Below are 14,295 nucleotides of genomic sequence, written 5' to 3' on the forward strand. Positions count from 1 at the left end.
ACTGATCAATATTTTGCACTGTTTTCGTTTTATGGTTTTGAGGTCCCATTTCTAGCACCATGCCACTGTAAAAGCAAGTACTTTGGTACACTTTATGTTTCTTTTCAAAATTCAAACAAAATATATGTATCACTTTCTTTTTTTTCAATTTATAAATGGCTAAACCCAGCTAGGTCCTACAAAACACAAAAAGAAACTATTGTATGCAACCTCATTTACTATTTCTTTCAAACTTTTGTTACCTTATGCAGGTATGAGGTTTCTAAGCACTGGTTCATTCTTTTGAAGTTATTTAAGTCTTTGCATTCACAGATCAAGCCAAACATTTGCATATATAAAATTGAATCGAAATGAGCAACAATAAATCAGAGTGGCGCAGCGGAAGCGTGGTGGGCCCATAACCCACAGGTCCCTGGATCGAAACCAGGCTCTGATAAATTTGAAATTTTGTTTGCTTTTTGTTTTGAATTATTTTTCTTATCTTACGTTACATTACATGATCTTTTGTGAATGCAAACTTCACCGATAAACGCTTTAAAATATTGTATTATATTATTTTCGTAGGTAATAGTAATACTGTATGGACTTTCATTAATATTAATTAATAAAGTTGTGTAAAAGTTGTATTTAAATTTTAAATAAAAATCATATATATCTCTAAAATAAAACTCTATAGCTATTGTTAGAATATTGTAATAAAATTCAAATCAATTAAATAACATAATTTAAAAAATCGTATATAGACAATGGTTTTAAAATAAAATCGGTATAAAAATTGATTATAAAAAATAAAGAGATATTATACCAACAACAAAAAAAAAGATAAAATATATCCATTTGTGTATATTTAAAATGTATCAGTTTTTTTTGTTGTATTTATATTTTATATTATAGTATAAGTTTTAATTTAATCTATATTATAGTTTTGTGAGAATAATTGTTATTCACAATCAGTATAAATTATTTTACACGGTGCATCACAATCATTCACAAATTTTATTTGTTTTTTAAGTTTTATTTTTAACGTGAATATTTGAGAATAAATTATCTTATGTTATCTTTTGCGAATGTGAACTTCACAGAGGAACGCTCTTAAAGTATTGTATTCTTTTCGTAGGTAATACTGTCTAGACCTTCATTAACATTAATAAAGTTGTGTAAAAGTTGTATTTAAATTTTCAATAAAAATTATATATATCTCTAAAATAAAACTCTACATCTATTGTTAGAATATTTGTAATAAAATTCGAATCAAATAAATAACATAATTTAAAAAATCTTATATTGAAATATCAATGGTTTTAAAATAAAATCTATATAAAAATTGCTTATAAAAAATAAAGAGATATTATACCAAAAAAAAGATAAAATATATTCATCTGTGTATATTTAAAATCTATCAGTTTTTTTTGTTGAATTTATATTTTATTTTACAGTATAAGTTTAAATTTAATCTATATTATAGTTTTGTGAGAATAATTGTTATGTATTGTCAATGTAAATTATTTTACACGATCAATGCATTACAATCACTCACAAGTTTTATTTCTTTTTTAAGGATCATTTTTAACGTGAATATTTGAGAGATAGAGAGAGATATGAAATTACATTTGTAAAGCTTTTTTCTCGCTGCAAATTTTTTATCTTATAATGATTTTTAGAATGAAAAAAGCCTATTTATATGTGCAAGAGATATAACATTAAATTTGAGGAAAATAGCCTTAAATGAATCAGATCAAATTTTGTACTGAATCCATTCTAAAGTTGGAATTTTGCTAGCCGAGGCTCTTGCAATTAGGTGGTGTTTGAGGCTGGCAAAGGAGCTAAAGCTGAAGCGTATTCTTGTGCAGTCGGATTGTCTTAATACTGTGGACTGCATTAATTCTGTGTCAAAATTTGTTGTAGTTGATCATATAGCTGCTGACTGCAGGGACTTGTTAGAATGTTTTTCTTTGGCTTCTGTTGTGTTTATTCCTAGAGCTAGAAATGAGGAGGCCCATAAACTTGTTGGTTTTGGTCACTCTTTAGGATCCAGAACCTGGCTTGATGGTGTCCCACACCATTTATCTTTGGATGTAAGGCGTGAGCCAAATTCTGTTTAATATATCCATATTTTCGCAGCAAAAAAAAAGTTGGAATTTTGCTTTAAATGATACGGATCAAAAGACACTGGAATAGTTTTCAATGGAATCAAATCCCTCTAATATGTGAATCAATTCCTACAAATAAAGGAAAAACATGAATTTGGAAAAATCTCAATTGAAGCGATTCCAATTATGCTTGAATCGATTCCAACAAACAGAATCAATTCACGAATTTAAAAAACCTTAATTGAATCGATTCTAATGATGTTTGAATCGATTTCAATAGACTAGTAAAATTGAATCGGATCATACAATGTCTTGAATAGATTCGTTCAATGTTGACCTTAGACAACTGTTTATTTTATGCATGAAAATCATCTTAACGTTGTGTATGTGTGATGGGGTCAATTAGAAATCTCAAAATACAATAAATTACTAAAGATGAAACATCAAAACATAAGGTAAACTGATAAAGCACGCTTGGGTAATTTCATCCGTCAGGACCAACAAAAAGAGATTTTATCGTTTTTGTAATAGCCATGGCCACAACGCAGATGAATGCTTCCATTTGAAGGACGCAATTGAAGAAATTATCAATAAGGAGAGGATCACTCGATACACGCAAAATGGTGTTCGAAAAGATGATCGGGGAAGAAAGAAAGAAAGAAAGAAAGCAAGAAACTATCCCCTTGTCGGGAAAAGGGATCTCCTAAGAAAACCATAATGGTAGTAAGTAACACCAATGGAAAGAAATAAAGTAGTAGCGCAGAAGAATATGACTAAAAGGGGAAACACCCTTACATTACATTCATTACCAAGGGTGTTATCGAGTCAAGGAACACGTCGAAGAGCACCATTAAAAGAAGAATCGTCGAGATATTTGAGGCAAGCTGAGAAAGAAATAAAACTTATGAATGGAATCTGGAGATACCTATCCTCGAGTTCCACGATGGAGAAACGCTGGGAGAAATAGTAAACATAATATTTCCCTTGATAATAACGATAACTATTTCCAACTTTGATGTATCAAGGATCCTCATACACAGGGGTGGGAGAGCTCATGTACCATCATGTATGCAGAGCTTTTCAAAAACGCTTAGGCTAAAAATAGGAAAGCTATCACCATACAAGGGATCCGGCCTAATGATTTTTGTGGAACTATGTGTTTGCTTGTATAGTTATTTGCAAATGATCTTAGTGGCTTTAATGCTTAAAACACCTAATGTCAAGTGGCGCTTGGTAGAGTCCTTGAGGATCTCTAGTGATGATGTCTATCAAATAAGTCATATCAAGCCTAATCATATAGAAGAAGTCAAGTCCCAGAAGAAGGACTGAATTAATGATGAATCTAGCAAGAGATCTTCAAGCTTAAAGGTTATGAAAGAGAAGAGGTGTGAAAACTCGCACGGTTCTTTGTGTAACACCCCATTTTCTAGAAATTATTTCATTTGACTTAATTACATTTTTGGTAGTGTTTATTTAACTATATTTGGTGGTTAAATTATATAAGTTTGGGAGTAGGGGTGAGTGACCATATGGTGAGGTGAATAGAGTAATTAGAGATTGTTAGACAATTATTTAGAAATTATTAAATAATAGTTTTAAGTGGTCTATTAATAATAAGGAAAATGAAATAATTAGAAGAGTAGAGATGTGGAGGGCATATTAGGAAAAGCCTAAACTGGGATAATATTTTAATAAGAATAAGGAAAAGAGTGATCAGTTTACAGCATACGTGAAATTGGAGGAACGTGAGAAAAGACGATAAGGCAAGGAGAACCGAGAGAAGCATTCACCCCATTAGAGCTTAGAGAAGCAATTGTTGGAGATAATGTAAGGTAAGGGTGGGTAATTATGGTTGATTATGACTGATATGAGGGTAAGGTATACATGGGTTTTGTTGATTCTATCAATTGATGATTGCGTATGAATAATTGTTGATGACGATTGTAACACCCTTCTAACCCACGTATGTTTTCACATATAATGTTAACGAAAAATAAAATAAATAACCACAAGGGTGTCACATCTTCATAATAAACTTCATTTAACAAATATCCCTGCTCCGAAACACGGGATGCAAAATACTTAAACATGAATAACATCATAAGTATTTATTAAGCAAATTACTTCAACTTTGCAGCGGAATAAAAGGTTCTTACAAACTTCTTCATAAAATAACCAATACCGTGAGAGGTAGTTCAAACATTAACAAAATCAACACACTTCATGCTTAGGATTGCATGATTTCAAGAATAATACAAAATTCTTTTAAATAACAAAGTAATCACAGTTCACACTCAATTGAACCCAACCCCGATGTTACATATCAGAGCAAGACCCACTGGACTCTACAAAAACTAAATAAGTGCACTCCAAAGCTACCTTCTAAGCTTCCTGCACTAATCTTTATCACCTACAAGTTACCCACGTTCGAGGAAACATTTCCAAGCAGAAAGGGTGAGTAAATCGCAATCATTATAAAAAGCATAAGTAATAGATATAGTAGTCATAGTATAAGGACAACAACACAACATCATTCTATTACGTTCATATCATAAATCAACAATTGCCAATTCTTCATATCAAAACACTCCACTCAAAAATCAAAGCAAATACATCATTTAGTTCAAATATTGTGTAATGCCACAGACAATGAGATGAATCATCAATATCTTCATGCATGTGGTACCAAAAACATCACTAATGACTTATTCATCGTTATCTCCAAAGATCCCCACCACTAGTATCGATTCCCGCTTTGAACCTAAGCTCATCACAAGTTGCACTCAATCTACACTGTGAGATTGAGGTCATCATTGGACTCGATCGTCCTACAATCTTTATTAGATCATCATCCTGCAAAACTTCACTGAACTACTTATCCGAAAAATGCTATGAATGCATGATGCGCAACAACGCATAATATACGACCACGGCTTGTCAAAACGCATCATTATTCATCAAGTTATTCACACATATTCACATGCTTCATAAATACACATAGCATCACAACATTATCAAAACATCATAGTACACAAGTCAAGTAACGACAAGAAATGGCTAACTTAATTTCATAATAGTAAAACATACTTACTATCATTTTATCACAAACATCATCTTGTCATCAAACAAATGCTAGAAAACTATATCCTACAACTCTTTTTATCCTACCAGGGTTTAGATTAATTTATTATCTCCTCTACGCTTCGAACGGTGCAGCAAACGGGTTCCTAAAACTCCTTTTACCCTTCTTCTGAGGTTCATCTTCCTGAAGCTCAATCTCATGACTTCTCAAAGAAATTATCAGTTCCTTAAGACTGGTGTTGTTCAGATCCTTTGATAGCTTCAAAGTAGTTACCATTGGTAGCCATTTCTTAGGCACACTTTCGATAATCTTCTTAACATGATTTACGTAGAATATCCTTTGTTCAGAACCTTGAGTCCTGCAACAAGCATCTGGAATCTTGAAAACATAATTTCCACAGATTCATCATCTTCCATTCTGAAAGCTTCATATTTTTGGATTAGGGCAAGAGCCTTTGTCTCTTTGACTTGAGGGTTGCCTTCATGAGTCATCTTAAGAGAATCATAGATAGACTCCATAGTCTCTTTATCAGTGATCTTCTCATACTCAATGTGAGAAATATCAGATAGTAGAATAGATATTGCTTTGAAATGATTCTTGTAGGCTTTCTTCTGGTCATATGGGATTGCATTCCTTGCAATCTTGACACCACTAGCATCTACAGGACAACTATAGACATCAACTACCAGATCCCATAGATCAAAATCAAAAGCCACGAAATACGTTTCAATCATGTCTTTCCAGTAGTCAATTTTTTCTCCATCAAACATAGGAGGTTTTGACCTGAACTCATCTATATCCTTATCATCAATAACAACATTGTTAACATTGGGAGTAGCCATTGTATTTCACACAGTCTGGATCGATACTGAACATTGTTAAGTGCCTGATAAAAATTCAAACTTTTTTTCAACTCAGAACCGGAGCTCTGATGCCAACTGAAGGTGTGAAAAACACTAGAAATGGGGGTTTGAATAGGGTTTTTAGAACACAACTTTTCTAAAAACTAAATCCCTTTTAACCTTTACTATTGATAATAAGACTAGAAAATGCAAGGAAGGAAAGAACAAAGTATGTTTATTCTAGTTCACTTGAAAATTATTAAGATAATCTAGTCCACCCGCCAAGGTGATTTTGCCTTATCAAACAAGGACTTAATCTAATAATCTCAAGATTACTACAATGCAAAAGATAACTGCAAGTGACTAACAATACAACCTCTAAGATACATTAATCTTAGACTTCTCAAAAAATCTGACCAACCGGTCTCTTGAGGAACAAACAAACTACAGTTTGAATTAAGATTTGTTTACAAAGAAATGCTTTTACACAAGCTAAATGCATACAGTATTTTCAGAACAATGACAAAAGTAAGAGAGCGTATGGATAGTCTTTCAAGAGAGTGAATTTTCAGTCTCTTCCATTTGTTTTCAAGGCTTATATATAGCCAATATAATAAAATACCCGTTGGAGGGAACATCTGGAACTTCCAAAAAGTTGGCAGCTTGAACGTAGTGGGAGACAAGATAGTACGCCACGTCTGTCCTTTCATGGTAGTGGAACGAAACATTCGCTTTTACCTTGTACCTTTGTACTACATAGCGTTATCTTCTATTCTTCTTGAACTTCAGAGGCTTCTGAGAGCATGAGTTGGAAGACATAAAATAAGCCTTGGTGCAACACGTTTCTAAACCCCGCGGCAATTAATAAAATAATCAGAGTGAATATAAAACAAGGGTGCCACGATTAAAATAAAACCACATTATACGTCATCTGTCATGCTTTATTAGGAACGATTCACCAAAATGACAAAATCATATTCATAACAGCGGAATAGCATAAACATCACCAAATATAACCCAATGGAACATAATCCAAATCAACAAAATGGAGTACAATAATTAAACTCTAAGCCTAACGTTCCCCAGTGTTACAAGACTAGAGCATGACTCACACGACCCAAAATAATGGATAAAATCTATGAGCTATCCTTACCGAGCAATAAAGCCGCTACTCCTCAATCTGAAAATTATCAACATGTAAGGGTGAGTCTCATTCGCAATTAACAAATATTAAGCATTCATAAGCAACAAAACATCATGTAATACGGTGAACTGACTTTTTTGAAATAAGCAACAAATGTTGCGGTGAGCAAGAGTCGCCACCGACTTTTATTTTATCCAATTTAAAGAAAGGCTAAAAGAACAGAAAAAACCTTTAAAAGAAATTTTGAGTTCGGGGGGTAAGTTAGACAAAGGGAAGGTGTAAAGCACCCTTTGCATCCATGGTTATCCATGGGCTCTTAATTGCTTAGCTCACTTTGCTTTCAAAATGTTTGAATTGTTTGAAAAAAGTAGGGTGTGAATAGAAATTTGAATAAGAACTTTAGCCTGTAAATAAGCGTAGTCTTTTTGAATTTGATTTTGAAAAGAGTGGGAAAAAGATTTTGAATTTAGAGCAAGCAATTAGTAGCAACTACCCTAAGTTTTAAAACTTGTTCTTTTAGCTTTTCAGGGTGAAAGGGTTTATCCATACCATGAGAGGGCAGGAAGTCTTTCAATTGGATGTTAAAGGGTCATCGAGAGTTTGTTCGCCATAAGACTGTCCCTTGCCATAAAGAGGGCAGGTAGTCTAAGGGAAGGATATAATAGTCATTTAATATTTTTAGGCATCATGCGAGGATACCTTAGCAATTGGGACAATCATCTTTTACCGAGGCAACTTTGAGGGACTAGATGATTTTCAATCTCTTTAGGCAACCTTGCTTTAGGTATCCTCGGAATCGAGGGACTTGACTATTATTTAGTACAATTAGAGGAAACAGGCAACAGATAAATAAGGCAACAAGGCAACGAGAGGGATTACCCTAAAGGTGTGTGGGTGCACAATCACGTGATTTAATTCAGATATTGTTATCTTGTAATTAGTGATCTAATTAGTTCAGGGCTTGCACTCCCTAAGATTACTAACCACACAATTTAAAATTGCATAAATTAAAGGCAGAAAAACGTAAAGTCCTACGCTATTACAATAAACACCTGCGGGAAAGGGGAAATAAAAGCAGAAAATAAGAGGGAACAATAATTAGTTTTAAACATCTTTGAATGCCTTGATCTTCCTCGAACTCTCGATTGACTCTGAAAATTAAAATGAAAAATAATAGGGGTGAGTGTAGGAGAGATTCATTGACTATTTGAAGTAAACCCTATTTTGGGCAAAGAGGCAAAATAAAAATAAAAATGATATTTAAACAAAGCAAGAGTTAGAGACTTAGCTTTTTGATCTGATGGCGTGTGGCTGAAAGATCCTGATTAATCCTGAAAAAATGAAGAAGAGAAAGGTAGAAAACTTTTTGTGGCAAATAAAAGACATTGATAAGAAATAAAAGAGGTTCTGAAAAAGGTAAAGGTTTGGAAAACATTCAGGGTAAACCCTGATTTTTAGGGAATGGAAGTTTTATGAGAAAACTCGATACATTAATTAATGGACAACGCCTACCTAAAAATACCTAAGGCTACTAGGGTTTATAAATGAATCGAGGTTAACAAACCTAAAAAAATTAACTATTGGTTTTAACCTAATTAATTTTAGAATCAACTGATCCTGATTAAATTACGAACCCTAAATTGATTTTATATTGACCTAAATTAATTAATCCTAATTTAAATTAAATTAACCTAATTTTATTAATTATTTTACCTAATTAAAATTAATTTTCTAATTATTAAATCAAATTAATTTAATCATCTAAAAAGAAAATAACTTTATTCTAAACAAAAGGTTTTAAAATAAAGGCAAAATACCCTTTTTGGTCCCTTAAGTATACCCCAAGGTACATTCTGGTCCCTTATCTTTAAAAAGTGTCAAAGTGGTCCTTTAATTGTCCAAGAAGGTTCACGTTAGTCCTTTCCGTCCATTTTTTTCAAACGGCGTCAACTTTTGCTTGGGTGGCATCTGACGTGGCACATGTTTGTACACGTGGCATCTGTTTGTCATCAAAGGTAATCAAAATTTCCAAAAAACATTTCAAAAATTTTACCCTTCATTAGGATTTGAACCGTGGACACATTGCTTGCAACACAACATATTTACCACTACACCTCTTCAACTTTTGTAATATCATTCACAAATACAAATGAGACATATATTTACTTTTAATCTTTGTCTTCTTCATTTATATTTTTGATTGGAAAAATATACTTTTCTTAACCTGGGTTTTTAAATCTGGGTTTCAAAATCATAAATCCTAAAACCCCAAATTGTTAAATTCTAAAGTATTTTTCTTCTTTGGAGAAAGAGCTTGTTCCCAATTTACTCATTAATTGCTGTAAACCTTTCAAGACTGAAACTGAACAGCAGCAGCAAGAGCAACCTGTTGCTGAAAATGGGTTTCATACCCCCGCCGCGGAACCTAAGTAGGTTATAGTTGCTGTCTTATGATGGATGATTTGGATGCCGAGCTGTTCTTGATAATTTTGTTTCAACAAACTTGTGAACCCTATACAATTGGATTTTATAATAATATATATGAACCTATTCAAAAATTTGGATTCCCTAAAGTAATTAGGCATAACCTGAATGCACAGATGAAACCGTAACATCCTCCTCCACCATCCAAACACCAAATTTGCAAACAAAAAAACAACACAGAACAAAAGCTTTGAAAGGTCTTCAAATTAAAGAAAGAGAAGCCATTTCACGATGATGAATGTTGAGTTTGTGTTGTTGTTGGGTTGGATTTCGGTTCTGAATATGCAAACAAAATGGGTGATTTACTATTTCGTGACCAACGTGAAAAATTAATAGAAACTGTTTCTTCAATCTTTAATTAGATTTTTATTTAACCATTTATATTGGTAGGTAAACGATGCTGGAAATTAATATGCATCAGAAACCCAGAATATTATGAATTTAGGGCTTTAGGGTTCATGATGTTAAAACCCAGATTAAAAGTAAATATATGTCTCATTTGTAAATGATATTACAAAAGTTGAAGAGGTGTGGTGATAAATATGTTGTGTTGCAAGCAATGTGTCCACGGTTCAAATCCTAATGAAGGGTAAAATTTTTGAAATGTTTTTTGGAAATTTTGATTACCTTTGATGACAAACAGATGCCACGTGTACAAACATGTGCCACGTCAGATGCCACCCAAGCAAAAGTTGACGCCGTTTGAAAAAAATGGACGGAAAGGACTAACGTGGACCTTTTTGGACAATTAAAGGACCACTTCGACACTTTTTAAAGATAAGGGACCAGAATGTACCTTGGGGTATACTTAAGGGACCAAAAAGGGTATTTTGCCTAAAATAAAAAAGAAATTATTAAAAGCATGTTTTTAGTTAAAGAGAAAAATAATAAAAATTTGAAAGCAATTAAAGCAATAAGAAAATATATAAAAAAACTAATAAAACCTGGCGCAATCATCCTATGTGAGGAGGCTTGGGATGTCCATGATGAGGCAGCGTCTCCAAGACCCTTAGATTCGTCTTTGGAAAGATCCATCGGCTGACGTTGGTGGTTGTACCATGGACGCGCGTTGATTGAGTGCATGGGATCCTTTGAAAAACCTTGGTAAAATATTAATTGTCACCATGGGGGATCGAACCCAGGTTTTTTAAGCAATTTCTAAACGTCATTGCCAGCTGTGCCAAGTAATTCAATTGTTAATTTACTAATCAATAACAAATAAATATAAAAACAAATAGTTAATGGGATAAGTCAAAGAGGAGTGGCGCGTGGGTCCCAAAGTATTGTTGCCAACGAATCAAGTGAGGAGAGAGGGTTTTCGTTTTGCTGATCAGCCAATGAGGGCTCTCGATGTGGCCACGCATCCTGGTCAAATGTTCAAAGCAACTATTCATCATCTTCCTTGTTCTTAGCCACGACTTTGTTGGGACTTTACTACAAGGATGGCTACGGTTTATCGTAGCAATTACTGTACAAAACAAAAACTCAAAAAACACGTTAGTTAAAAAACAAGAATGCCCAGTTCTACTAATTCGGATGCTACGAACTCAATGATGTGATCGCTTTTGTCTTAAACATCCTGGAAACACGAGAACGAAGGGATCTCTTCGTTTTGCCTTAGCCATGGTGATTGGTGTTCTACGCGTGAAAGCTTGCAAACGACATATCAAACCTGTTCTAATCACCATCCAGAACTTGTACATGTGGTTAGATTGCATTTAAACACACTGAAATATGATATACAACATCCAAGAATGCATATAGATATGATAAGCATGGCATGCGAGTTTCTAAGTGTATTCAAGTAAGGTTAATGATTCAAACCTTCCTTTTATTACCTTAGGAGATGAATGGAACGTTTGAATGGCCTTGAAATTGCTTCGAATGATCTACACGAAATCTTCACCTTTCTTGATATTTTGGAGTCTTGAAAACCCTAACCCTTGCCTCTTATTTTCGTCCTCTCCTTGTGTCAAATATTTTTGTCTTTATATAGTGAATGAAACTAGGGTTGAAAGTTTGTTAGAAATCAAATCTTTTGATTGAAAAATAATTGAAAGAATATTTAATTGTTTCTTAATTTGGCCAAAATCAATCCTTTCTCTCACCAATCTTGTTTTCCACGAAATTGAGTCAATCATGTGGTATTTTGATGATTGGTAATTGATTGGAAGCAAAAGAAATCAAATCTTTTGGTATTTTCCCTTTTAATTACTTGATTGAATAGATTTTTAATGAATAAAAAATTCACATAAAATCAAATAATCACAAAAAATTCGTGGAATTCAGATAGGATCTATTGGGTTACTTGAGGAACAAGATTGGACCATAAAAAGTTGGGCCCCTTGGCAAAGAAATTCATTTTGAGGCATTTTCTTTCACATTTTTCCCTTTAAAATTGTCCAACTTTGACAAGGCATATCTCTCTCAATTTTTAAGATATGGAGGAGTTCTAGGACTTTTTGGAAACCCCAAGATGTCTTCTACAAGCCACTTTGGAAGCTTTTTTCCATTTGAAAATTTTATCTTAATGATATGGGCTTTGACAAAAAACTGCTTTTGGTTTACTTTCAAAAAGGACCTGTAATGTTTTGATCCATATCTCTCAAATGAAGCATTTCTAGCCTTGGCATGTGAGAGACAAAGTTGTACAGAATTAAATTTCATTCAAGATGAGCTTTGGATGGGAAATTTCTGATGTTCCATGTGAAAGTTATGGCTGGTCAAAGTTCAGTTGACTTTCTCCTATGAAAATCCTAATTTAGAAACTTTTGACTTTGTTGACTTCTGATCTATTCTTGATGAACCATGATCAATACTTGATCAAATGGTGAATGATACTTCAAAATAAGGTTGCTGACAAAAAATCAAGAGTTTTGACTGTACTTTGACCACAGTTGACTTTAGGTCAAACTAGTCGACTGTTGACTATTTGAACTGTTGTTTAAGCAATCTTGTGAATCAGGGCTTGAAAGTTGGCATGAGGATCCTTTAAGGTATATGAGAGTTTATGAGTTTCACTTGAATTGTCAGAACTTGATTTTTCTTGAAGAGAAGCAAAAACCCTAGTTGTGGGTTGTTTGTTTAGAAGAGTGTGCATCCACTTAGATCTTTAGCTGTTGATACTTGGATAAGCTTGAGTATAAAAATGTGATGGGAAAATTTTGGGGTATGACAGCTGCCCCTGTTCAATCTTTTTAAACCTAAATATGTAGAATGGTTTGTATGTCAGTCGGTATCTGAATGTGGAAAAGGATTGAACACTAGAATACCCAGGAAATTTGACCTTGCCGAGATAGGGACTTTTTGTAGAAGATGGGTTTAAGATGCCATCCTGATGTTGACATAAGGCTATCAGGGATGGGCTTGAAGATGCCATTTGGTTTTGATGATATGAGAGTCAGAATGAGTCGTACGTTAGACTGTATCTGAGCTCGGAGTCCTGAGATGATTGTTGGAGATGGGCTTACATATGCCATCTGTTGATGTATTGACGTGCTTCGGATTGAGTCGTACATTAGACCTTATCTGCGGCGTCAGAATTAAGTTGTGGGCTCGATTGCCCTGAGCTTCTAGGTCATATAAGTGAATTTATTGTCGTGACTCTATTGTTATGACTCCAATGTCGTGACTCAATTGTCATGTTCGTTTGAATACTGGGATTATATTTGTGACTTTACTGTCGTGATTCCACTATCGTGACTCAGTTGTCGTGATTCCACTATCGTGACTCAGTTGTCGTGAATCCATTATCGTGACTCAGTTGTCGTGATTCCATTATCGTGACTCAGTTGTCGTGATTCTATTATCGTGACTCAGTTGTCGTAGTCTTTTCTGAATTGAGTGTCATGATTAAGTCTGTCTCTTTCTTTGATTGTGTCAGCACCGTTCGTGGTGGCCGAATTAGATCTTGGAGAAATGATCGTGTCTATATCGTTCGTGATGATAGAATCAGATTTTTGAATGTTGATCGTGTCAGCACTGTTCGTAGTAACTGAATTAGACCTTGGAAGGATGATCGTGTCTACACCGTTCGTGGTGATAGAATCAGATTTTTGAATGTTGATCGTGTCAGCACTGTTCGTAGTAACTGAATTAGACCTTGGAAGGATGATCGTGTCTACACCGTTCGTGATAATAGAATTAGATCTTTGAAGGTTGATCATGTCAGTACCGTTCGTAGTAACTGAATTAGATCTTGGAGAGATGATTGTGTCTATATCGTTCGTGATGATGGAATCAGATTTTTGAATGTTGATCGTGTCAGCACTGTTCGTGGTAACTGAATTAGACCTTGGAAGGATGATCGTGTCTACACCGTTCGTGGTGATAGAATCAGATTTTTTAATGTTGATCGTTTCAGCAATGTTCGTAGTAAATGAATTAGACCTTGGAAGGATGATCGTATCTACACCGTTCGTGATGATAGAATTAGATAGTTGAAGGTTGATCGTGTCAGTACCGTTCGTAGTAACTGAATTAGATCTTGGAGAAGTTGATCGTGTCCATACCGTTTGTGATGATGGAATTAGATCTCTTGTCGTGTCAGCACCGTTCGTAGTAACTGAATTAGACTTTGGAAAAGTTGATCATGTCCACACTGTTCGTGATGATAGAATTAGATCTTTGAAGGTTGATCGTGTCAATACCGTT

General features: G+C 34.1%; 1 non-coding gene across 1 annotated transcript; it reads left to right on the plus strand.

Moving 5' to 3' along the window:
• Nucleotides 1–364: 364 nt before the first annotated feature.
• On the plus strand, nucleotides 365–436 carry TRNAM-CAU (transfer RNA methionine (anticodon CAU)). The gene has a single exon. It is a non-coding gene; the product is annotated as a tRNA-Met (tRNA).
• Nucleotides 437–14,295: the final 13,859 nt, after the last annotated feature.

Source organism: Vicia villosa, linkage group LG3 (genome assembly GCF_029867415.1).
Source record: "Vicia villosa cultivar HV-30 ecotype Madison, WI linkage group LG3, Vvil1.0, whole genome shotgun sequence".
NCBI classification, from domain to species: Eukaryota; Viridiplantae; Streptophyta; class Magnoliopsida; order Fabales; family Fabaceae; genus Vicia; species Vicia villosa.